This window comes from Podarcis filfolensis (genome assembly GCF_964270895.1).
Source record: "Podarcis filfolensis genome assembly, chromosome: 9".
NCBI classification, from domain to species: Eukaryota; Metazoa; Chordata; class Lepidosauria; order Squamata; family Lacertidae; genus Podarcis; species Podarcis filfolensis.
The window spans coordinates 22199160-22226009 of NC_139610.1; the positions used below are offsets into that span (position 1 = coordinate 22199160).

General features: G+C 42.0%; 1 long non-coding RNA gene across 6 annotated transcripts in view; it reads left to right on the forward strand.

Moving 5' to 3' along the window:
* LOC310770310 overlaps positions 1-26850 on the forward strand; it is a 159985-nt gene that overhangs the window by 112737 nt on the left and 20398 nt on the right. For 3 of the 6 annotated variants that reach the window (XR_014552048.1, XR_014552049.1, XR_014552050.1), the window contains one exon: positions 14411-14529. The exons of 2 other annotated variants lie outside the window; for them this stretch is intronic. This is a non-coding gene — a long non-coding RNA (uncharacterized lncRNA). Of the gene's footprint in view, positions 1-14410; positions 14530-22425; positions 22821-26850 lie in introns of those variants that run through there. One more of the 6 variants, XR_014552052.1, reaches the window with a different exon arrangement.

A 26850-nucleotide genomic window follows, 5' to 3' on the forward strand; every position in this document is an offset into this window, starting at 1 on the left:
TGATTATAGGCAGGACCTCAGCGTTGTCCAGTCCCATATCCCTTTCAAGGAAAACTTCAAAGATGAGTGGAGATCAAGGTCAGTTCACGCATGAAGTTCTTCCTGCAGTTTTTATGCAATGCATTAATTTTATTGAGCTATGGGATAGAGCATCATGAGAAGCAAAGATTAGTTGAGCTGATGAGTCAAACTCCTCCCCCAAACGGTATGGATTAAATGATGCCTAAGTAACAGTCATTAGGAGATTTTGAGGACTTGCTTTTAAACTCTTCTGCTTTGTTAGGTTTTTAACCTATGTGTTAATAGGATTGGTTAAGCAAAATCCAATTACGGGAAGACAATGTGAATACTAACATCTCGGTAAGGACAACTGAAACTGGTTTTGTTCGTTCCTGATTTATTCTGTGTGACATTTTGTGCAAGGAAGAAATATTTTCCATGGATGCCAAACAGTAACAGCCCAGTCCTTAGGGTTATTTCATTTCCCCTACAAGGGACATGCATTGATGTACAGGGGAAAACCAAACAAACATTTGTGCCAGCATTTACTCTGCAATGAATTCACACATTTGGAAGCCACAGTTGGTGCTTGCTGAAGCTTCCAGATATGTGGCAAATCAGACATATTGGCAGTGTTGACAAAAAGCTATGCATTAATGTAAAGTTTAGGAAGACAGGGAGAAGTCTTATACTGAGTAAGACACAGAGATGGAGGGATTTGATTTGGTTTACATTTAAAGATGAACTTACATAATTTGCACTTTCCCAAACAATATGGGAACTGAAACACAGCCATCGTTATTTGAATTTTGCAACGCCAATCTCGAGCCAAGTAATGTGTACGAAAATGCACGTAGAAAGGTAAAGTGTGCATATAAATGTGCATATTAATCAAAATAATGTACAAATTGTATTATATTACAGGATATCTCTTTTCAAAAATTAAGCACCATTGCATGCAAAAATGTGTTTATATAAGGAGAAATAAACTCCAAAATGCCAATGAATTTTCATGAGGGCTTAAATATATATATATATATCACAAACTGATGTGAAAAGGTGGAGGATTGAGCTGAAGACTGGAAAAATGAGAAACTGAAATTGACATATTTGAACATCCATCATCAAACTATTGGTCCATTTAGCATAGTATTGTCTGCACTGACTGGTAATGGCTCTCCAGGGTTGCAGACGTGGGGACCTCCCAGAGTTACCAGGAATTGAACCTGTGACCTTCTGCATGCAAAGCAGGTGCTCTACCTTGGAGCTACAGCCCTGCTTTCCCAGGAAAAAGTCTCCGTAGAAGAAACATCATGGATGAAAGGACTCTTGGGATTACTGTAGCAGCAGATAAAGCCATAGAATACTCTGTGTGGTAAATCATATGAGGGATGCCACTGGAAATGAGTGATGGATGAGCTCTCTTTTGCTGCCATCCACATCCTGGGGTTCTCTTGTATTTAATTATTTTTAAAAAGGTAAAGGACCCCTGGATGGTCAGGTCCAGTCAAAGGGGTTGCAGCGCTCATCTCACTTTCAGGCCGAGGGAGCTGGCGTTTGTCCACAGACAGTTTTCCAGGTCATGTGGCCAGCATGACTAAACCACTACTGGCACACGGAGGACTGTGATGAGTGCCAGAGCGCACGGAAATGCCGTTTGCCTTCCCACCGAGTGGTACCTATTTATCTACTTGCACTGGTGTGCTTTCGAACTGCTAGGTTGGCAGCAGCTGGGACAGAGCAATGGGAGCTCACTCCGTTGCGGGGATTCGAACTGTCGATCTTCTGATCGGCAAGCCCAAGAGGCTCAGTGGTTTAGACCCCATTCAGCTCTCTCTCTCTCTTTGTACTTTATTTTCTAAGAAAAGCATGAAAGATACACCCAGATGAACTCAGCATCCGCAGACCTCCCTGACACTCTTCTGCCTTTTATCGTGCAAATTTACCTGTAGAGAGGGGAGATGGCAAAGGCAATATAGGCCTTTGAGGCCTAATCCTTCAGGTCCTGATGCTTCTAAGCATGCTCAGCACCATACTTTATGATTGCGCTACATGGATCTGCAGCATCCTGTGTTTCCTAGCCCAATATATTGAATCGTTCTGAAGTCCCTCAGTTCTAAAATTTGCCACTGTCACTACTAGACACAGGTTCTTGCAACCATATAGATTTCTATTATCATGGTAACAGTCTCTATTCCCTGCCTGCAATATCCAGAAATAAGATCAGGGTTGGGGGATATTAAAACAAGATGTTATTAGAACAGCAACTGAAGTTTTGCATGTTTCTTTTCAACCCACTTTGAGAAGATTTTCACGGGTAACCAAGAAAAATGTTACAGGTGAACTATTTGTCATGGACAGTGAGCAAGTATGAGCAAAAGTCAGAGTATAGGGTGTTTTGCTTGGGAATCTCCAAATTTGCTTGAAATTTTCTAGTTGGTGGTAATAGGATCCCTCCCTCCAAAAAATACAAAACAGGTGAAAATAAGAGGCACCTTTGATATTTCTAAGAAATAAGTTGTTTTTATTAAACCATCCTCTCTGAACACAAGCAATTTGCTGGATAGATTAATTCTTTTGCTTGTTGCAAAGCAAATGGTTAACAAACGTTATTTTAAGGATTTTAAAAACTGTTAAGTAAAGCCTTTGATGTTGAAAATTTAATATGCTTTTGAAACCAGCTGGCATAAGCAAAATTTAGTTTTCAAATGCAACAGAATTCTTTGTTTCAAGCAGGCTGAAAAAGCAATTAGAATAAGATGTCTCCTCTTCGTGAGGGAAAATTATGATAGCAGAGCAGACAAATCATCTTTGTAAAGAATTATTTTTTGCCTTTAGACTTGAACTTGTATGAATTTTCATTTGCTCGCTTTATCTTTTTTTGGAGTTAATGAATATGATTTAGTGAATTTCATTTAAACATAGTCTCTGACTAATATTATTCACTGTCTTTATTAACACTGGACCAAAGTTGCTATTTTGATGCTGGCATTGATGTGCGTAACATTAATCTTCTTTGCGACAGTTCTTTTAACTTATGCATGAGAACTTAGTAAATTTGAAGAAGAAAGAAAAAGACTAAACCAGTACATTTTGTCTGGCTTTAAAAAAAAATCTAGTTCATTCTCTCATTAGTCGTCTGCACATTTCTCAGGTTTGCATGACGTATGGATGTTAGTTTTTTAAAATAAAAAACCTCACATTTCCTGAATTCAAGACTCTGTATACACACCATAACCCTATAGATCAGCTGAGGTGCCACAATTAAGACTTATGCTTAGTTATGGCTACAGCTCAGGGCTGTTCATAGGAAAGCAGAGCAGAGCAGCCACTTCTTGCCCTACTTTCCAGCGTCTCCATTTGGTGGCATCCTTCAGGTTTTCATTTCTTTTCTTCTCCCATGAAGAAGCCTTCTATTTTGTCTCCCTCTTCCTATGGACAGTTTAGAATTTCATTATCATTCCAGTGAGTGAGAGGTTGAGCTTACCTTACTGTTGCAAGCTGGTTGTGGATGGTGACTGTTCCCTCCGCTTTCAAATTCAACATGTCTCCAGCACTCTGCAGCCTCCCCAGCTGCCTGAACATCTGAAAAACCTCCACTGGAAGTTTTTGTTATCTCGTGGCATCTTCCTTTGAGCTTTAACCAAAGCCATGGAAACCAAGGAGGCTGACCTCTGAGCACCTGAGATCAGTGTGGTCACAAATTTTATTTTTAAAGAAAGTCATTTTACCTAAAAAAACCAACAAGAATTCTGCAGAGATATTTTAAAGTGGAAAAACAATAAGAACAGCAGCCAGGTGTGCAGGAAGCAGCTGAGGACATCATGCCATTTTCAGTAAAGCAGTCCTGTGTGTGGCTGAACACAGTGCCTGTGTAAAACATTTTTGTTTAGACATGTAGAATGTTGACAATGTGTTTTAATCTCCTTAGCCATCTTTTGAATGTTTTTCAGTACCTGTTTTTAAAGGTTTTTATTGATCACTTTAAGGTGTGTGCTTTTTGTAAACCCCTTGGAGGCATTTATTACAATCTAGCAGTATATGCATTTTGTTAAATAAGAAATAATCTGTGGATGAGGAAAATCAGAATGAAATACAGCGGTACCTTGGTTTAAGAACAGTCTGGTTTAATAATAATAATAATAATAATAATAATAATAATAATAATTTATTATTTATACCCCGCCCATCTAGCTGGCCTTCCATAGCTACTATGGGCAGCTTCCAACAAAATATTAAAATACAGTAATGCATCAAACATTAAAAGCTTCCCTAAACAGGGCTGCCTTCAGATGTCGTTAGAAGTTAGAAGAACGATTTGGTTTACAAACTCCGCAAATCTGGAAATAGTGTCTTGGTTTGAGAACTTTACCTGGGTCTAAGAACAGAATCCAAACGGTGGAAGGGCACCGGTGGCGGGAGGCCTCATTAGGAAAAGTGCACTTCGGTTTAAGAACGGTTTTGGTTTAAGAACAGACTTCAGGAACGGATTAAGTTCATAAACTGAGGTACCACTGTATGGGAAAAGTGCAAGCCGCCACTTGGATGAGGACATCATCATGTGGACAATGCAACACACACACACACACACACACACACACACACACACACACACACACACACTGGACGCCTTGAATCCACTTCAAACTGATGAGTGTACACAGCCTATGACCACTGTAATAAAAGTTTTGATTTCCCCATATCTCCTTTTTAATAGCCCACCAATTTCCCTTCTTCCTGCAACATTCTGAACTGCTTAGAAATCCATATTTCAGATACAAACGAAAACAATATTATTTTTTATATCTAAATATTAATGTTCCTGCTTGTGTGTACTTAGCATGGCAATTTGTTTGCCCGCGTGGCTGCTGCAGTGCAGAGTTCTGCTGGCTTAAATGATTTTCTGTAACAACTCCCAAAGCATTTTTCTGATCCATACACCGGATGATTGCTCTGTTTAACAAATACTCTGTGGCTTCGTTCCTTGTTCCAATACTAATTATATTATAGAGTTCACCACGAGAAAATCTCTTGCCTTCTGCTACCTCGTACATACTTAGGATATTCTCGCTACGAAAAAAGCACCGATAGGACAAGGCAGAGGCACGAGTGGGCATCTCAGTCAAGCACTTTTTAAAGCAGTGCTATGCCCTATCATCATGGGATTTCATTCTTGGCATTTGAGTTGGTGCATTGTGGACTGATTGCAAAGCTGCTGCCAAGTGGTGAGCTGCCCTGACGAACAATATCCTTCCTCTGTGCCAGACTCCGTCCTCTTCAGTCAACAAGAGCTTTGCCAAGAGAAGGAGGAAGTATCACATTGGGGATCATGCTACAGATGGCTTCTGTTGAAGCTGCAACTACCACTTGAAAGGCAGCCATCTGTGTGGAGTGATCTGCCACTACGGCAAGGGGGGGCAGCCTGTGGCCCGCGAGATGTTGTTCCCACCAATCTCAGGCAGCATGGCTAAGGTGATGGGAGTATAAGATAGGGGGACACCTAGCTTTCCAGCAGTACAGTGGTACCTCTGGTTAAGAACTTAATTCGTTCTGGAGATCTGTTCTTAACATGAAACTGTTCTGAACCTGAGGTACCACTTTACCTAATGTGGCCTCCTGCTACCATCGCCGTGCGATTTCTGTTCTCATCCTGAAGCAAAGTTCTTAAACCGAGGTACTATTTCTGGGTTAGCGGAATATGTAACCTGAAACATCTGTAACCCGAGGTACCACTGTACATGTGAAAAGGATCTAGGGGTCTGAGAAGACCACAAGCTTAACATGAGTCAACACTGTGATGCAGCAACAGCAGAAAAGAAAAGAAAAGAAAAGAAAAGACTAAACCTAGGCTGTATAATCTATATCAGCTATTGTTCCTACGTGGATGTTGTAGAAACTGTCACCCTTTTAGACAGGTATATGTATGGACAATTTTTTTTAAAAAAAAAATGTTGACAGGAGAATGTTGTCAGAAGAGTGGGCAATGGGCTAAGGAACACAAACCTGAGAGAAGGGTTGGTGAAGCAGAAAGATGCCCAAAGACATGGCTAGAGGCACAAAGGAGTTGGCAGGGTTTGCCAAAGAAACTTCATGTTGTTGTTGTTTAGTTGTTTAGTTGTGTCTGACTCTTCATGACCCCATGGACCATAGCATGCCAGGCATTCCTGTCTTCCACTGCCTCCCGCAGTTTGGTCAAACTCATGCTGGTAGCTTTGAGAACGCTGCCCAACCATCTCATCCTCTGTCGTCCCCTTCTCCTTGTACCCTCCATCTTTCCCAACATCAGGGTCTTTTCCAGGAAGTCTTCTCTTCTCATGAGGTGGCCAAAGTATTGGAGCCTCAGCTTCACGATCTGTCCTTCCAGTGAGCATTCAGGGCTGATTTCCTTCAGAATGGATAGGTTTGATCTTCTTGCAGTCCATGGGACTTTTAAGAGTCTCCTCCAGCACCATAATTCAAAAGCATCAATTCTTTGGCGATCAGCCTTCTTTATGGTCCAGCTCTCACTTAGTGCTGGGTAAGCCAGGGGTAGGGAACGTGTGTTGTCCTGCAGGTGTTGTTGGACAGGAATACCTGGAAGCAGCGGTGGAGCAAGCCAATCGGGCGCCTGGGGGAGTGTGCATGCCATGCGCCCGGGGGGGGGGGGGCTGGGCCAGCCGGGGCAGGACGCTCTGTGGGGCCTCCAAGGAGTCTGCCTGCCTCCTCCCACTCAGCCGCCCTACAGCTGAGGGGGAGGTAGCAGGCAGACCATTTGGGGCAGCGCGGAGCCTGCGGGCACCCAAGCCACTGCGTCACTCCCAGGAGAAATGCGTGGCTTGGGCACGCTGCAGGCCCCGCGGTGAGTGCCACCTGACATTTTGTCACCCCCTCAGTGATGACACCCGGGGTGACCTGCCCCCACCACACACCCCTTCCTGGAAGGTTGGCTATTTCAGCAAGGCTTGCATGGGAGAACTTTCCAGTTCACTGTATCCCAGTGGGTAATATAAACATTATGAGAGGAATATAGGAAGCTGCCTTAAAATGATGTCACTTCTCAGGCATTTGCAACAGCTGGGGCTCTTTCTACCATAACCTTAGAGGGTTAATTTTGTTTTAGCAAAAACAATAGCAGGCAGTATCATTGGGAACCGAACACTAAAATCCAAATCCCACATGAGCGATATCAGATGGGGAAAATGTTATGTACAGCGAGACAAACGTCTAAGCAATATATAAAAGTGTATAACGCACAAGGTCACCGTATTTCTAGTAAATGCTGAATTAAATTCATGCACCGATATATTTCAGACAAAGATAATCATACTTTTGTCTTTGGAAGCCAGACAAGGACAGAGAAGAGATTGTTTTATAACAATTTGAAGTATAGTATATGATTTCTGAAAGTGAAAAAGCACAAACTTGATTTACCAAAAATTGTTGTGAACTTAAAGTCCTATGTCATTTATTCTGCTACTGCTTCTCGTTCCATAAAAAGGAACAGATTTGCTGGAGTGTGCCTGTGTGGAATTTCTGAGTGTATTCAAAGGCAAAATAGCAACCTTTTATGCTTGCTGGTCCAAAGAAGTCACTTTAACTACTCATACACTGTGGAAGTGAGATGTGCTGAAATTGCATTTAGGTATTGCTGTGGAATCATGATAAACTACAGCAGCCCCTAGAGATGAGCTTGGGTAGAAAAGCCACCTGAACACAGAATGGGGGGTGGAATTGCTCCCAGGAGCTGTCAGGATATATGACCTGTCAGCTTGCAGCAGTGTTTCAGTCTGAATGGTCAGCTCCCAGAGTTAATTGAACAAATATCTGTTCATTCCTCTTCAGTCACTGTAAATAAACACACATCATCTGGAATAATTTTTGATCTTCCCTTTAGGCTTATGTAAAAAAAATCCTCCTTAAAAATAATTTAAAAAAACAATCTGGCGTGTTTTTTTAAAAATGGCATTACTGTACAACTTGCCTTTGATTTATCATTCCTTTGGCTCTGTTGCCAACGTGCAAAGCAATGGGCTGGCTCACACAATGTTCATCACTGGATAGCTGCAATATCAGGTGAAAACTTGCATGTGTGAATGGGCTGTCACAAGTGTAACATCACTTGAGGCTGGATAAAATGCTTCCCATTTCATGGCTTCATTCAACACAAAAATAAGAGGGAGAGGGGTTTGGAGGGCAGAGAAAACTTGCTGATCCTCTTCAAAGCTCTATCAACTGTTGTTTTAGATTTCTCATAAAGCCAGACTGCAGTGGAGCATTTGTGAGGGAGGCTGTCACCATTACAAAGCACCTCTCTCTGGTGGTCACCATTTTCCCTCTTAAAATATCCCTCAGAAAATTCTTGCAACATGTCCACCTTTTGTAGCATTCGCTGTCCCACTGCTCAGATTGCCAAATGTTGTGGTGAAAATGTTCAGGAAAAATCACCATCTTTTCCAGCTCAGTCCTATTTAAAGGACAACTCTTATTATCATTACTGCCAATGCATTTATTACCAACTCTTCTCCCTAAGGTCCTATATAGTACTATAGCAATGCACATATATCTAGTCACTCTGATGAGTTCAAGTGGCTTGGAGATTGTTAGGGAGTTAATGCAACAGTTGCCTCATTATAGCATGACCTTATTCAGAAGCAAGGCCCATTGAGTTCACTGGTCTTGATTACTCCCAGGTAAGTCTGCATACAATTTCAGACGTAAAGTTTCTTCCCCCCGCCCCTGACACTGCTAAACAAGTATTTTAACAGGCAATATAGCAGGCTTGTTTGGTTAGTGTTCTTGTTATATTCATTGCTGCCTATTCTGTACATAATGAGGAAACTCATTATAAATTGCTGTGGAAAATGATGAAGAGGAGAGGTCTAGTAATTTATTTTGCCAATTATATTGGGTTGTGGGTTGTAGGCTGCCCTATGAAGCTGTTTGAAGTGTGTTTTCTGTCCTTGTTGCTTGGGGAAAAAAGTCTCTCTATTTACACTGGAAAAAGATGAGGTCTGAAACTACCTGGGGCTGATTCACACATGTATATGCATTTCTCAGTAATATAGTACATCACTCAGTGACTTATCACATGATTAGCCACAAATGAAATGTGTGAACTGCCTCTTCTGGGAAGCATTGTGATTGATGTCCTATGAGGCGGTTGTGAAACTTCACTCAGTGGTACTTGATTTGTAGCAGCTGTTTTACACATGCAAATAATCACTTGATGTTGCAGTCAGGGACTGAAAAACATGTATGCAGATTCCCTGGCCCTTAGACAAATTCTGCTTATCTCATTATAGAAAATATTATTAATGATAATAGTTCCCCACATTTCTACTAGTTTCTCCCTAGCTGTCTACATTATCTTATGCAGTCTTTTGTCTGTATGAGAGTCCCAAAAAAATGCCATTTTCCTTTCAGAACTGCAGAGGGTGGTGGTGTAGTTATCCTCTTCCCCCTGTGCTTTTGTGACATCACCAACCATCAAACCAATTCCCACTCTTGTCTCAGACCTATTTGTGTGCCTCACAACCAGCTGTACTCACCTTGAAGAATCTGGTGCAGGGTTTGCGACGGCTACTGGTCTCAGCTTTACATCTGGCTGACCCAGTGGAAACACTGGCCATGAGTGCTTTGACTTAGCTTAAACCAGCTGCACCTTTTCTTGAGGATGTTAGACTGACCAGGGTACCACATGCTTTAGTTACATCTAGATTTGATTACTGTGAGTGACTCCACATTGGCAAGAGTCTTTCATAGCTGAAGTTGGTTCAAAATGAAGCAGAAGGGATGTTAGTTAGTGGGCGTGCACCCATGAGCCCATGTTACACCTGTTCTGCAACATCTGCAGTAGGTGCCAGTTTGCTTCTGAACATACCTTATAGAGTTAGTGATTACCTTTAAAGTTATACATGGCTTGGGTGCAGGATAAATAAACCATAACATGACAAAATGTACCTGTGGGACCAATTCCTCCTGTACCATTATGCCTGCTCCCTTACGTCAGAAGGAAGGGCCTTTCTCTATGTCAAACTTAGTGTGGATGCAACAAGATACAGGGCCTTCTCAGTGGCTGCCCCAACATTGTTTGTTAAGTATCATTGTTTAATTGACATTGAAATGGAAAATAACTCTGTATGTGTTTGAGTGTGTATTGCTGAAGAGTTAACATGGAAAATTCAATTGAAGCTAAGAAGAGCTCTTTGGGTATCTTATGGGCTGATAATTAACCTAGGATGTTCTCTGCTCTCTCATGTGGTGTTTAACTTTAAGTCATGTGAGAAGGCTGGCTATTCAGTTGCAAATCACTATCTTTGATAGTGAGTTGTCTTTGCGTCTTTCTCTGAAAGCCACAGAGAACAAAGGATGTGATAATGAGGTCTCTCCTGAAGAGAAAACAGCTCCAGGCTAATGGAGGCTATGTGGGGAGAGAGAGAGAGACCTCTGATTTTAGTTTTGTTTGGAGTTATTTCAGATTAATAAGAAAGTGAATCTGTGTTGAACACGCACATGTTGTACAACTATTTGGATATATCTTTGTTTTTGTATCTGTTTTTAGGAACAAGTTCTGTGAGCAAAGAGTTTGAATCATAATTATGGGTCTGGACAATTTTTATTCCAAGAGGAGTCAGTTTTTATTCATCTTGCTGTTTCAAGCTGTGCAATACTAATATCTGGAATAGTGTGGAACACCTTGCCCCGCCCCCTTTTGGCTGTCTTTTGGTTGTCTTTTTGCCTGCCATGTGCCTGCTGCAAAGGTCACATTTGTTTGTGGACTCTGGCTTTTGTTGTAGCTGAATACATTTTATTGCTTTATTTTATTACAGTGTGGTATATGGTATTGTGATTTTAACTTGTTGCAAGAGCATGGTGCGGTACAAAGGCACTTTGAAGGGCAGGGCAGACATTTCTATGTGAATAACTAAAATACCTCATACTGAGGAAACAGGCTTGGAAGCAAAGTCTCAGTAATGGCTGTGCAGGCAGGCAAAGGTGAGGAACTTCTAGTGCAATGAGTCCATGTGCAATGCCCATGACGTAATAGCTGTTTTGTTGGATAATAAGGACTAAATGGCAAATAATCATCCAGCCTTCAGAATTCTATCAGGTAGCAGCTAATTGCTCTAGCTACAAAGCTGGAATTCATTCTCATTTCAAAATTGCTTCCAATGGACTTCAGAGCAACTTCAAAGTAACTGTAGTAAAGCTTCCATTATTTGATGCCCAACTCTTTTTATCTAGAAGATCTTATGTTTACCTGAGAGAGTTATGATGTGTTGCTGATATATCCCTGTTTGGGTGTTGCCTTTTGGAGCTAGGACTCCTGCAACCGCAGACATTTTTAGAAAATGCCCCCAATCCAAGCAAATCAAAGAGATAGTCCCTTTGCATTCCAAAGGAAGTGGTTGTTGAATTATAGAGAATCCTCCCCTGTTCCAAATATACCCTATAAGACCAATTCACATTTTGCTGCAGCTCCTTTGTATCCAAACATTAGGACCAAACATAGAACTTGCTAAGAAAGTCAAGGTGGTCACAGGATATCATAAAGCACATAGTAATGTGGGCTGCCACCTTTAAAGCAGTTGGGGCAAGATCATTGCCTGTTGCTGCCTTCCATCTCTCCCTTGATCAACTGAGATTTATTTTTGTCACTGTTACCCCAACTTGGTTTGACCGATGCCCCTGGAGCAGACCCTCTGCCAAGAAACCTCTGGCCACTGCTGCTCATCATTGTAGACCCTATTTTGTGTCCCTATTTTCCAGGGACAGCCCCAGTTTCTGATTTCATCCTGGAATGTCCCACTTTCCCTTAGGATGACCCTATTTTCATCAGAGAAATGTTGGAGGGTATGGCAGGACGTCCCTATTTTCATTGGAAAATATGGCATTATGCGATCCCTGAGCCAAGGAGATAAGTAACTATCCAACCTTTAGAAGACATTAATTGTGCATTTATATATGTTGGAAGCCACCCAGAGTGGCTGGGGCAACCCAGTCAGATGGAAGGGCTAAAATACTACTACTACTACTACTACTACTACTACTACTACTACGGAATAAGGTGTCCCTATTTTAATTGGAGAAATGTTGGAGGGTATGTCATTGCCTACCTTTCCCCACTATTGGGATGTGGGTGGCACAGTGGTCTAAACCACCGAGCCTTTTGGGCTTGCTGATCAGAAGATCGGCAGTTCAAATCCCTGCGATGGTGTGAGCTCCCATTGCTCTGTCCCAGCTCCTGCCAACCTAGCAGTTTGAAAGCATGCCAGTGCAAGTAGATAAATAGGTACCACTGCAGTGGGAAGGTAAATGGTGTTTCCATGTGCTCTGGCTTGTGTCACAGTGTCCGATTGTGCCAGAAGCGGTTTAGTCATGCTGGCCACATGACCTGGCCTGAAGCGAGATGAGTGCTGCACCACATAGTCGCCTTTGACTGGACTTGACCATCCAGGGGTCCTTTACCTTTACCTTACCTTTTCCTTCTGGGTTAGAGGAGACAAGTCAGTGGACAAATTCAATGAAAAAGAAGATGAGCAACTGCTACCACCTATTCACTCCCTCATCTAGCAGATATATTGCTTCAGCAGTTGGAGCAGGTGCAGCAGGCCCCAGCTGTTCCCCTTGAGACTCCCTGGCTCTCCTATCTTCCTCAACAGATTGCGTGGTGAGTCAGTAGCAGTGGGATGCTAGGGGGTAACCACCTTGTCCTTTGCCTTAGGCAGCAAAACTTCTTTGCCCTGTCCCAGAGCCTGCTATTTTTGCCATTTTAACCTCTGCACATGATGCACAACTCTTTTAAATCTGACAAGGCAGTGGAAATGCTAGCAGCAAACAATGAAAAACAAGGCCTGTGGGGGGAATAATGGCTGTTGCATGAGGGCTTGTGTGCTTGGCCACATTCCTTGGGCTGTTTTGGAAGTGTTTGGAAAGTTAGTCACTGCAAGACTAAAATTTGCCCATTTGGGACATGCTGATGCCTCCCGTTTGTACCTTAGAACTTGGAAATCTAACTTTTATAAAAGACCTACATTGGTGTTTTTTTTTAAAAAAATCAACAACCCTCTAAATGGATGTTCCTTCTTCCCATCAGTTCATGCTTCCAGCTATGAAGGATTTATCCACCGTGACCTCTCTGATTTAGTGTTTTGTGCCATTGGTAATCATGTGTCTTGGGCTCCCATAAACATTCTCATGGCACGGGGACAAGGCACCTTAATAAGATGAGTGCCATCAGAGCCTTGTAGTTACGAAGGCTTGTGCTTGGTGGAACAGAACTGTATTCAATGAGCCTTGTTTTCATTTGTGGGCAACTCAAACGGATTGGACAAGGAATGTGTGAAAATTGCTTTTTGACAGAGAGCAAGACACAATGAATATCACGAGGGTACTTTTTTTTTTGCCGTCATGAATCATAGGCCTCTATGGTGATGGAGAAAAGTGAGACTGTGGAGCTTTTTAATGCGCTACCAGCCAAGCAACTGAATTTTTCATAACCCCTTATGGTTTTACACAGTTGAACAAAAGAACAGTTCATAATATTGTACCAGAGGTGTTTGCTTAGTGTTAGTGGTACACAAAGGAAGGTTCCAATGGGTTGTGGCTTTGTTTGGTAGCCTATTCATTTCTGACAAACAGAATGTCCTTGTTTCATTTTATGAGCTGACTGATGAACTTCAGGTTAATGCAACTAACATCAACATCACAGGAGGTGAGCAACATTACGGGAGGAGAAAACTTTGGAAACCTTATGAGAAGCTGGTGAAAGTGAAGGACTGCAAGGAACATAATGCAAAGGGTGTTTATAGGACCAAGGTGAAACTGTAAAGCTCTCTTGCTATTTTTGTTATTGGGTGCTGGATGTTGCTTATGTAATCATGTATTTATAGTTCTGAAATGTTGTTTTTGGATAGTATTGTATTTGCTATTGTATTGTTTTGTTATGTTAATAGGACATTCTTTTTGTACTGCTTGGTTTTGAAATGTATTTTGTTGTAAGCTGCTTTGAGTCTGGTGTGTGTGTGTAAATGTGACATACAAATGAATAAATGAATATTCTTGTTCGACATGACAAATCCTTAAGGCTGGATTCCATCTATTGTCACATTTTGAGTACCAGATTACTAGAAGGCAGGAACCCAGAGTAAACATTTTCACTTGCAGTAAATATAGATCAGCCACACCCATTATCATGAAATGTCATTTCTTTAAGACATACTGTATGTGATGATAAAATGGTTGTGATCCATAATGTGTAAAGGGAGTTTGTACTTTACAAATCATCACAGTAGCATGAACATCAGAAGAGCTCTGCTGGATCAGATCAAAGGTTGATCTTAGTAAAAAAACCAAAACCCAGTTTCCCCCCCTTTTGATATAACAATTTAATTTATAACTTGTTTATAGCATTTCATCTTCCTGTGTGTAGATCCATCTCTGGTCACAGTGGCCAACCAGATGCTTCTGGGAACCTCAAAAAGAGGGCCTGAAGGCAGCAGCCCTCTCAGCTATTGCTCCTTAGACGTTACTATTTCTCTGAACCTGAAGGTAGCATATAGCCATCCTAATTAATAAGCAATGGTAATCTAATCATTTGTGAATTAATCTAATTCCATTTTGCAGGTATCTAAGCAAATGCCCAGCATCTTAAAAAGCAGAGACATCACCTTGCCAACAAAGGTCCGTATAGTTAAAGCCATGGTTTTCCCAGTAGTGATGTATGGAAGTGAGAGCTGGACCATAAAGAAGGCTGATCGCCGAAGAATTGATGCTTTTGAATTATGGTGCTGGAGGAGACTCTTGAGAGTCCCATGGACTGCAAGAAGATCAAATGCATCCATTCTTAAGGAAATTAGTCCTGAGTGCTCACTGGAAGGACAGATCGTGAAGCTGAGGCTCCAATACTTTGGCCACCTCATGAGAAGAGAAGACTCTCTGGAAAAGACCCTGATGTTGGGAAAGATGGAGGGCACAAGGAGAAGGGGACGACAGAGGTCGAGATGGTTGGACAGTGTTCTCTAAGCTACAAACATGAGTCTGACCAAACTGCGGGAGGCAGTGGAAGACAGAAGTGCCTGGCGTGCTCTGGTCCATGGGGTCACAAAGAGTCGGACACGACTAAACGACTAAACAACAACAACAACAACAAGCAAATGCCCCCTGCCATATCTGGTGGTTAGGAATTCCATAAATTCATTATGTGCAAGAATCACAGGATGACCCTGAGTTCTAGTGTTATGAGAGAAAGCTCATCTCTGTCCAATTTCTCTACACTGTGTGTAGTTTTATAAACCTCTGCCATGTCACCCATTAACACACACACACAGTGGTACCTCAAGTTAAGTACTTAATTCGTTCCGGAGGTCCGTACTTAACCTGAAACTGTTCTTAACCTGAAGCACCACTTTAGCTAATGGAGCCTCCTGCTGTTGCCGCACCGCCAGAGCACGATTTTTGTTCTCATCCTGAAGCAAAGTTCTTAACCTGAAGCACTATTTCTGGGTTAGAGGAGTCTGTAACCTGAAGCGTATGTAACCTGAAGCATATGTAACCCAAGGTACCACTGTATATGTAAACTAAAAGGTCCCCCATTCAGGGCTTTTTTTTCAGCTGGAACTTGCCAGAACTCAGTTCTGGCACCTTTCAGGTGGGCACCATTGCCATTCTAAGATAACAAGGGAGGCTTTCATGGTGAGTTCTGGCACCTATTTTTCTAGAAAAATGGCACTGTCCTCAATGCTTCATCTCAGGGGTGGGAACTACAGCCCTAGGAGCCAAATGTAGCCCTCTAGACCTCCCTGGCCACAGCCTATCTCCACAAGACGTAATCGCCACTGCACCTGCTCTCTTCCCACCTCAAGATTATGTGATAATTCATTTTGCTTGTCTGGCTAGAGCTTGGGGAGATATGTGTGCATGTAGAAACCTCTCGCTTGTATGTGGTTGGAATATAGTAATGCAACAGTCAGAGTTGCATCTAGTGTCCTTTCGCCTTTTGCATCACTGTCAAGTGACTCTTGGAAGGGTCTCCATGAGGGAATGTGTCTTTTGGTTTCCCCATGTAACCCTGAAGAATTATGCTGATATCCCAACACACCAAATGAGTGGCTTTTGCAGTTATATTTCTCTAGTCCCTCATTTATTTCCAAGCGCTCTACGGTTTATTTGTGTGAGGTGGACGCATAGAATTATTGTTCGGTTGTTTTGCAGAAATACAGTACGGGCCCTTTAAATAAAAGAGTAATTTTCCTCTACACTTTCCCCTCATAAGTAGGCCACCCAAGAGTTCCTGTTTCATATCTGTAACACGTCGATAATGCAGCAGTTTTAATTAGGTATTATGCAGAGGGGGCTAGGTCATGCATTTTAATACCAAAGTTGAAAGAAGTCTGTGGAACACTAGAGGTCAGTTTTGCATGATAATAAAATTATTTTTTCCTTGCAGGGCAGAGGTCAGTATCCTAACTAAGGATTTATTTTTTTTTAGCATTTCACGGTGAATTTCATGAATATTTATTTGTTAGGGCATATATTAGCAAGCTGGGAGAGTCTGAGCATTTACACGAAGTGTGGGTGACTAATTACAAGCGAATCACAAGGCCCAGCCAAAAAGAGATGGAAAGAACAATACTGAGCAAGAATATAGAAGCAACCCAGTGGCGTAGCGTGGGTTGTCAGCACCCGGGGCAAGGCAAGTAATTTGCGCCCCCTAACCCGTGGATTTGCGCCCCCTAACCCTAACCCCCAGATGTTGCACCCGGTGCGGCCGGCCCCCCCTGCACCCCCCACGCTATGCCACTGAAGCAACCCAGAGATGACTTCTCCTTAGAAGCACAGCACTGCAGTTCTTGTTGGATCATCTGGTGGCTAGCAAGTTTGTGTTTTCAAAACCTGCTTATGAAATAGCATGTAATATGATATGATATTGAATGCCCTCATCAAAGCAAGCCCACCTTGAGTGAGGTTGCATGAGCATTTGTAGGATTACGGTGCCCTAGATGAAGGCCTGCCAGCCCATAAGGCAAGGTAAGGCAACCATCTCAGGTGGCAGGGTCCAGAGGGGCAGAAGATCCTGATGTAGATCTTTTTTCTTCCCCATGTCCTTGACATAGATCTTTACTCACCCGTTCTGCCCTGGTGGGGTGGGGAAACCATTTTGTGGTTCACCTCAGATGCCAAAATGTCTTCAGCTGACACTTTCCTAGGCCATATTACTTTCATTTTTTTAAAAGCCTCTTTCTTAAAAATTAATAATAAACCCTGCAACATTAGCTTCACTTTACATAAGTAATCTCCTTTCCAAAATGGCATAAACCAAAATGCGGTTATGTGGCCAGAATTCATGTTACAAAGAACATATTGAAATTTTCAAAAATACTTACTTCACACAGGTGAAGTGTGCAGGGTTGAAAGAGCACAATAATTCTGAATGAAAAAGAGCTGCAAAGCAAGACGGTCTCAATATTACATGAAAAATGAACGGAGTAAGACAACATCACAAAATCTGTCACTTCTGATGGCGCTATCATTGCATATTATATATTTGTGACATGGTTTGCTTGTTCCCTGAACCTGTTTCAAGGCACTTTTAATCTTTAGATGAGTAGTGGCTAGAGATGGTTGGATCAGTACATTTGCTGCTTTGCATCTTAAGTCTCTTCAATTCCATTTTCTTTTCTTTCTTTTCCAAATATTTTTATTAATTTCCTTTCTTCACACCACACATAAAACAACATAACTCACAACACACCAAACACTTTGCTTAAAAATATCAAATCATATTCTTACAGTTCCTCCCAAAAATTATTTCAGCATATTGCCATGAGATCTTGGAGGGTTATGAGCACAATCTTCTTGATGCATAAAATCCATTGAACCACATGTGCCATTTCTGTTGCCTATTCACTTAGTTTGAAGAGATCCTTTCGGAAGAAGAAGCTTCAAGCGACAGAATCTCCCTCAGGCTACTACTCATCAAAACGGCAAACACAACTGGTTGGCCAAAGCTATGTTTGTCATTGAATTGATGGTGTTTCTGGGTTTTAGCACGTTCCACAAATTCTAGACTACTCTTACTACTTAGCAAATATGTTCATTATCAAAGTGTTGCTGGCTCCCCCCTCCACCCGCTTATCAGACAAATCACCTAGACTCCTGCTTATGCATGAGCATGGAGGAAAGCTATTAAACCATTGGAAAAGGGGCAAAATTAAATTACAGCCGATTAAAATGCAACAGGCAATGCAATTGCTTTACCTTTGAGAAGGCCTCACGCCTATTGCTATTCAGTTCAGCCTGGATGTACATGTTGCTGCTCCCGCTTGCTAAATGGAAATAATTGCTTGGAATTTGCAGTGTCATTAACATTGCACAGAAATGACTCTAATCTTCATGGAATTCCTGCATGATTATTTGCATTACATGCTAGCACCTTTTACATCTCTCATCATCATCCTTCTGTGCTCTTTTTGAGCTTTAGGGTCTGTAATATTCAAGACTGCTTAATTCAGATAGTAACTTTTAAAAAGACAACTAAAAGACTCGTGAACATTTGAAAATTGAAGGGCCCTGTTCTAGCTAAAGTTCCAATATGATCCTATACATGTCTACTCAAAAGTAGGCCCCACTGAAGACATTGGGGCTTACTCCCAGTGAAGTCTGCCTAGGATTCTCACGATTAAGTCCAACTGAAACCTATGGAGCTAGTCAGCTATGGTTCACCTAAGTTCAAAAGTGAGGAGGGGAAAAAATGGCCGCCGGTCTTTGTTCCTGCCATCCACCTCAAGTATCAAACTCTCTTGCACTGATCCTGTTCTTACTAACCTCAAAGTCACCAGCTCAGGGAAAGTCAGGCTGCATTTTTGTGTAATCAGCCTGAAACCAGTGGCAAGCTTTATTTATGAAGACAAAATGATGTAAACAAACCAAAAGAAGAAAATATAATAAAATAACAAAACAACATGGATGCAAAATGAATTAGCAGTGCGATGATTTAAACCACTGTGCCTCAAAGCCACATTTTTATAGGAGCGAAAGCAAACCTGAGTGCTCATTCCCAAACTTCACATTTTCAAATTGAATAAGCAGTGCTTGATTCAGCCCTGGCTGAAATTCTAGAGGTGCAAACTTAATTATAATCTATGAGTGTTGAAAAGATGTAAATAGATGGGAAAGCAGCGTGTATGGGCCGAGCTCATGTCACGGCAAAAGTAAACAACAAAAGTAAGCAACAACCCAAAAAAGAATTAGGGAGGCAAACTGATAGATGTATAGTTTGGTTGATCCATCTTGGCACATCATAATTTGCATTTTCCAAGTACTGGATCACAAAGCTCAGTGTACGCTGACATTGTATGTTACCTCCTTTTACAATGAGTAAATAGACTATTTGGGGAACAGGATTATGACAGCATCATTCTGACGTCTCCCAAGATAATTTAGTAGGGGAGAAATATGTAGTCATTATCCTTTGTCAGCATATTACACTAATATGAAGATTCATTTAGATGTGATATTAAGGGCGGTCAGGTGTCCTGCTTACAGAGGACAGCCCTCTATTTGAAAAAGTCCTCCATTAGAGTCCAGAGCTGGTTTACAGATATGGAACCACATGAAAGCAGAGTAGGGGCCTTGAAATAATAAGAAAATATATGGAAAACAGACTAGGCATATTAGGACACCTTGTCACAGAACATGCCACCATGGTGAGATGTATGGTGTGTGTGATATTTGTGCTTAAATTATAGTAATTCTTTTGTAATTTGCACTTATATGCACACGTTAGCATTTGAAAATTTTATTCAGCTTGATGTCCTTTTTGTGTGATATGCATTTCCTTTTTTCTTCCTCTTGTGATGTGACAGGGAAGCCCTCAAGGGCACAGCAGCAGGCCAAGATGCAAAGATTCTTCAGACTAAAGATTCACTTTGGGAGGAATGGAAGGGGGGCATGCAGGGAGGGCTCAGTCAAATGGTGTTTAACAATATGGGAGAAGGGAGTGGGTAAAATTGATGGTGTTGTGAAGAGGCGTGAACTTGCTAACAGCTAGGCTATGGAACTAACTTAAGACTGATAACATCCGGCATCAAGGCCTGCTTGGCTGACTCTTTAATTTTCACAGGCATTCAGAGTCATCAAACAGAAAGGGGAGGAATTTACACTCTCCTGTCACTTCAAAATTGCTTCTCAACAGAGAACGAAGAGGCTGTTTTAGGGGGAGAATATGTGCCTTCCAAACCTGGCCTTTATACTTTTGTACACCATCCCAATCTCTGAGCAATGCAAAATTCCAGGCGCTTACTCAGGGTTTGTGTTTCCTTTGGGAATGAGGCACGATGGAGACTGTGGTGTCTTTATGATATATGGTTTATTTACATATATATATATAACCTGAGCCTGTGATGGGGGGGGGGGGTCGGGTCACATCATTAACACCTCAAAAGGGTCTTGTTTCTCCTGTAGCCACAACCTTGGATTCAAGAAAAGATTAGGTATTGCTCTCAAACATTTCTCTGACTCTCTCTCCAACTTGCTGCTTCACTTCTTATCATTCTTACTTCATATCACTGCAATTCATTCTATCTAATGGAGTGAGGGGACCCACCACCTTGCTGTCTCACAGAGTGCCCCTTCCTTTTGTTCCCTTTAATGGCCCATCACCCAGGCTATCACCTCGAGTTTATAAACACTCTGTTAACAAGGCCATCACTTTAGGAGTCAATGCAGTTCATGTTTTGGGAAAGTGCACATACATGTCTTATGTGTGACAATATTTGACATGCAAACCTTCATTGCATACAGTGGGAAAGGTTTGGTTATTTGCAGGGAAACCTCGCAGAGCCTTTTTATTGATGTTCTGCTGTTGCCACCGGCTCTTATAGATTTTCTACTGAATATAATGGAACTTGTGTCAAACACTTTGGAAGCCCAGCTAATCGTTTACAAGTAATTTGCTTGTTAACTGTTGATCTTAAGGATCTGTGTTAGTCGTTAAAACTTTGGCTGGCCTTGCAGCACCATGTGACCCTGAAAAACACATTTCCTTTCATTATTTTTACGTGGGGTATGTATTTGGAGTGGCACTGGGAACTTGCCACATTCAGCCTTATCTGGAGTCTTCAGCTTCTACCAAACAAGACCAGGACTGTTAGCACCTATCTTGAAAGATCCAGTTTCTAAGGATTTCTGACGTATTCCACATTTGTGCATATTGCAGCTTCTGGCATAATTCCACCCCCCAACTCTTTTATCTAACCTCATTTGTAGAATTGTTCCTCACAATCGTGCAGAGATATCAACAAACATCGCTGAGGCTTCATTGAGTCTGTTTTTAAAGGACAAGCCTCCAACCATGCAGATAGCATTCTCGTTGTTTCGAGCATTCCTCAGTGCCTTTCTTCTGCCTTTTATGCCCCAAACTTATTCTTCCACGGGGAGAAGAAAATCCTAGCCTGAAGTCAAGTGAGCCTGAAGCTTCAGCTTTGAAGGGCTGCTATGCAGGAGAGCTAAAATACTGGTCTGGGGTACACTTGAACAGTCATTGCCAGAAGGAACTGACAGCTCCTTGTGGGGAACGGAAAAAGGTGGAGTTAATTGAGCATGGCAAGGGAGATTGAAAGCAAACAAGACATATTTCTGCTTTTCTTTCTTTCTAAAAGTAGGATTCAAGGTGAATATCAGCTAAGGCACCAGAAAGGGCTATTTTGAAGCAATAAAACTGATTAGACATTTTCTTTGGAGCTTCCCAAATGAGTCCCTACCCTTTTTGCACACTAATGAGTTAACTGTCCCCCTCCCCCATAGAAATCCATGGAAATTTGACATCCTTCCACAGGGCCTGCAAGACGGAGCTGTTCCGCCAGGCCTTTGGTCAGGGTTCAGCCTGACTCATTTTCTCTTTGTATAAGAACAAGCACGAAGGAGGTTCCCAGCCCGCTCATAGGTCCTTATAATATCACTGGAAACAGTTGGTCTTGGTGAGTATTAGCCGCTTCCAATTTTAACCTGAAGATTGCCACTTGCCCAGTTTTAATTTTAATTTTAAGTATTAATTGTGGGATGTATCTTAATTGATTGATCGCTTGTATTATGCATATCGTCTAATTTATATGATGTTAGCCACTCTGAGCCTGACTTTGGCGGGGAGGGCGGGATACAAATAAAATTTGTTATTATTATTATTATTAGTCAGGAAACTAATCGGAGGCATTTCTCTGTTGCAATGAACTGACTCTCTCAGTATAGGTCAGTTTCTGCTACCTTTTTTCTGTTGAGGGGCACATTCCATTGGGGTAATCTGTCAGGAACCACACGGCAGTAGAAGGTGGAAGGCAGATCCAAAAGTGTGTCGTCCATTTGCTTTCCTCTGCCTTTCTGTCGCTCCTTCACACTCTCCTCCCTCATTTCTCCCATCTTTGATACCCGTGTCCCTGGGCTTCTCTCCAGGTCTTCTACTCATTATGTGATATGATCAAGCCAAAGCACTCATTAAACAACGTGTAGCAGACACAGAGCGCCAATTAGATCTAGCCAGGAGCCCAACTTTTATTGCCAATGAATCCATCAGGTACTCTGCCTCCCCCATGGCATATCTAACTAAACTTGAAGTCCCTAAGCATCGGAGGGCCTTTACCCTGGCACGATGTTCCGCCCTCCCCTCGGCTGTTATTGAAGGTCAATATAGGAAGATTGCTTACTCAGAGAGACAATTCCCCTGTGATTCTGGATAAATAGAAACAATAGAGCATGTGCTTCTCCAGTGCCTATATTACAGAGACTTCCGTATTAGCCTCCTCACCCCACTACTCCATAAGTACCCAGGACACACAGGACAATTCTATACAGTGATACCTCGGGTTAAGTACTTAATTCGTTCCGGAGGTCCGTTCTCAACCTGAAACTGTTCTTAACCTGAAGCACCACTTTAGCTAATGGGGCCTCACGCTGTCGCCGCGCCGCCGGAGCACAATTTCTGTTCTCATCCTGAAGCAAAGTTCTTAACCCGAGGTACTATTTCTGGGTTAGCGGAGTCTGTAACTTGAAGCATCTGTAACCTGAAGGGTATGTAACCCGAGGTACCACTGTACCTCCCTGCTGCTTTCAGATACCAACCCTGCTACAACATACAATGTTGCCAGGTTCTGCATAGCAGAATTCAAAATTCGTCGGTTGATGACCTGCGCCACAAACTAGATTTAATGAACACCCATATCAGAGTGCTTTGTAAATTGATAGTCATAGCCTCCTACATACTAACCTTTTATGCTCTTCCACATCCGTTTAATGCTCCTAACCCTTCTTTTAGATTCTTATAGTCTGTTATATATACCTTCTGTTTTAATAATTTTAGCTTTCCAAAATCTTTTACAGATTTTAAACGATTGTACTTCAATCATTTAAAATTGAACAGAAATCGTGAGGCGGCACAGTGGCAGCGGGAGGCCCCATTAGCTAAAGTGGTATCTCAGGTTAAGAACAGTTTCAGGTTAAGAACGGACCTCCGGAACGAATTAAGGTCTTAACCCAAGGTACCACTGTAATGGGAAATCATGTTGCCGAAAGATGGAACACCACAGCACCATCTGGTGTCACAGCATTATAACGCATTTAAAACTTTTTATTTTTTATTTTTACTAATGTAGCTGAGTCCCTGGTATAGATTGCTATGTCCCTCCCTGCTCTTGTTTACACATGCAACCTGAACCCGAAAAAGAGATACAGTGGTACCTCGGGTTAAGTACTTAATTTGTTCCGGAGGTCTGTACTTAACCTGAAACTGTTCTTAACCTGAAGCACCACTTTAGCTAATGGGGCCTCCTGCTGCTGCCTCGCCGCCGGAGCATGATTTCTGTTCTCATCCTGAAGCAAAGTTCTTAACTTGAAGCACTATTTCTGGGTTAGCAGAGTCTGTAACCTGAAGCGTATGTAACCCGAGGTACCACTGTACATACATGTCACGGGTAAACATGTGTGTCTGGGTAGGCTCACAGCACAATGCTGTTCTAGTCCCCATTGAATCTAATAGGTGTAGCTGATCAGCTAGAGATAAGCTTCATGCTCAGTGGTCACTAGTCACATGCAACCCCAAAGTGAATCGAGTTCAGCTGGGGATGTGGTGTGTATATGCTGGGAAGCTGGTGGCCAATAGTGACTTTCCTGGGTGCATAGTCACATAGCAGTCGACACACATGCAACTACTTTCAAGTACTCTGTGTATTTTCAAATGGCGATGTTTTCTGTTTAGGAATGCTTTATCATTTGGAGTGGAAGGGAACGGGAAATACAATGCCTTGCACATGTTCCAGAGATGTTCTCATGCATCATATGTGGTCCACCAATAGTACACCACCAGGATTGATTTACTAAGCCTACCAGCCACATTGCAGGACCACCTGAACCCCTCATGATCTTCCTTTTGTTCTGAAGTGCAGCACAGATAGCGTTCTGTTCAAGAACATTAAGTGCTTGAGTCACTTCATATTCTAATGTTCCATAAAATCTTGCTGCTGTGATTTCACATTTATTTTTATTTATAATTGGCCCTAAAGAACCCAAAAATAGCCCATTGAGAACTAAATGCACTTAGTGGACTTAAAATGCTAACTAACTATAGGGGTTAGAGTGGAAAGAGTAGATGAGGAGGAATGGAATGGAATATCATGGAAAAGGCCTTGGCTGACTAGCTGGAACCCTGAACAGGACCAATCTACGCTGCTACATTTTGTTGTAAACGAAATATCAATTGGCCAAAGAAGAGGAAGAAGAAGAAATCAGTTTACTGAATGTGTTCCAGCCTAGTTGTCTTCCATAGAAGTTTGAATATCATTTTTTTGGTAATTTTTTAAAAAATAATTTTTATTGATTTTTCCATGTATACTTCTTCTAACAATATATCTTTAACAATTTTTCATATTTCGACCCTCCTCCCCTGGACTTCCCTCATACTCCTGTTTTGCTTTATTTCCATATTGTTCACCCTGCGTATTGTTTCCCCAAAATTTTCTCAATACATATAGTTTGTTTGTTTTTTGTATACAGTTGTGATTGTTTACTCAAACCCTGCCAATGAGTCCATTTCTTTATGTTACCTTTTCATATATGTTGTAAATGGCTCCCATTCTCTTTTAAAGTCTTGGTTGTCCTTTTCATGTAATTTTTCTGTTAGTTTTGCCAGTTCTGCATATTCCATAAGTTTCCCTTGCCATTGTTCTTTCGTTGGTACTTCTTCTGTCTTCTGTCTTTTTTTTGTAATTGTGTCACCCCCAGATTCAAACAACACAAGACCAAAGATTTCTTTATAATGAATAGTATCCACTTCAAATAATTTAGATATCAAGATCATTACCTGCTGTATAGCAACAAGTGTTCTGTTTAACAAGCTTTCCTTCATCCCGAACACAATGCAGGCTTCGTTGCAAAAAATCCAATTAGAGCCTGGCAGTCTTCAACTACAAAATCCACACTGTACATCTCAGGGTCCACCGGCCCACATTTTCTGACTGGCTGTGGCTGGTGAACCCCAGGGCCAGACAGCGGTTGAAGTGGGAAGGTTTTGAAGGAAATAGAACAGTTTCAAAGTGGGAGGAAGAAAGGAAGTGGGATGGTTAGTCTAGACTCCATTTTGACCTCCTGAAAAGAAATGGGTTGCTCATTATTTCACCTGTAAAGATGCTGAATAATATCTCACCAGAAGTTGGTTCCCCATCTCAGCAGGTGGGGAATAACAGTTATGCTGGCTTCCCAGGCGGTGGGTCACTGCTGCTTATATGGAGGGAGAGGGTGGGAAGGCCGGTGAGGTACAAATGCTCTAGCAGGAGGGGCTGGAGACTCTTCACAGGTGTATACTGCATACAAACACTCATGTGCATCTGCATCTGCATGAATCAACTCACATGCAACCTTTACACACACAAACACACACATTCATTTTCTGTCTCACTCACATACTCATATACAGTGGTACCTCAGGTTACATACGCTTCAGGTTACATACGCTTCAGGTTACAGACTCCGCTAACCCAGAAATATTACCTCAGGTTAAGAACTTTGCTTCAGGATGAGAACAGAAATTGTGCTCCGGCAGCGTGGCGGCAGCAGGAGGCCCCATTAGCTAAAGTGGTGCTTCAGGTTAAGAACAGTTTCAGGTTAAGTACGGACCTCCAGAACAAATTAAGTACATAACCTGAGGTACCACTGTACCTTCTTACAAAGTAACTGTCATCCAAGCTGTAGCTACCATACCCTTGCCATATTTAGGCTTCAAAAAAACCATCCTGTTGAACCCTAAATGTGGCACAAAGGGCCATTTCAATGGGGTAGTCACAGATAGATGGGTTAACCCTATACTCCCCAGCTCTACCCCTACCCAGTGCCTCCCATGCACCTCCAAATGCACTCCTGTTCGCTCCAGTACGAGGATCTTTTGAAGCCTAAATATGGCACTGTGGGTAAAGTTAGGGGTAAGGAGCAGCAGCTGCAGGCCAGGAGGAGAGGCGTCATGGGTTGTACCCAGCCTGTAAGATGAGGAACTGCTGTTTCAGAAGGCCTACAGTGAATAATTAGAGGTGCTTCCTCTCTAGACACACACATGAGATGTTTTCGTTTGCAGAACAGCATGGGATCCAATTGTATTAGCCCAGGTGACTTCAACAGACAAGGTAAATTTAGCTATTTCTAAATTAAAATTGACTTGAGGGGAAAACAAGGCTTGACCGTGTTCTCCGATGACAGACCACCAAATTGGATGTGTAGGGAAAGGCTTTGAGCAAATGCCACCCACTGGTAAGAATTATCATCTGGTTTCCATTCTTTATTAGATATTTCGCTCTAAAGCTATCCCTTTCAAGTGCAAGTGCTTGCTGTCTTAATGAT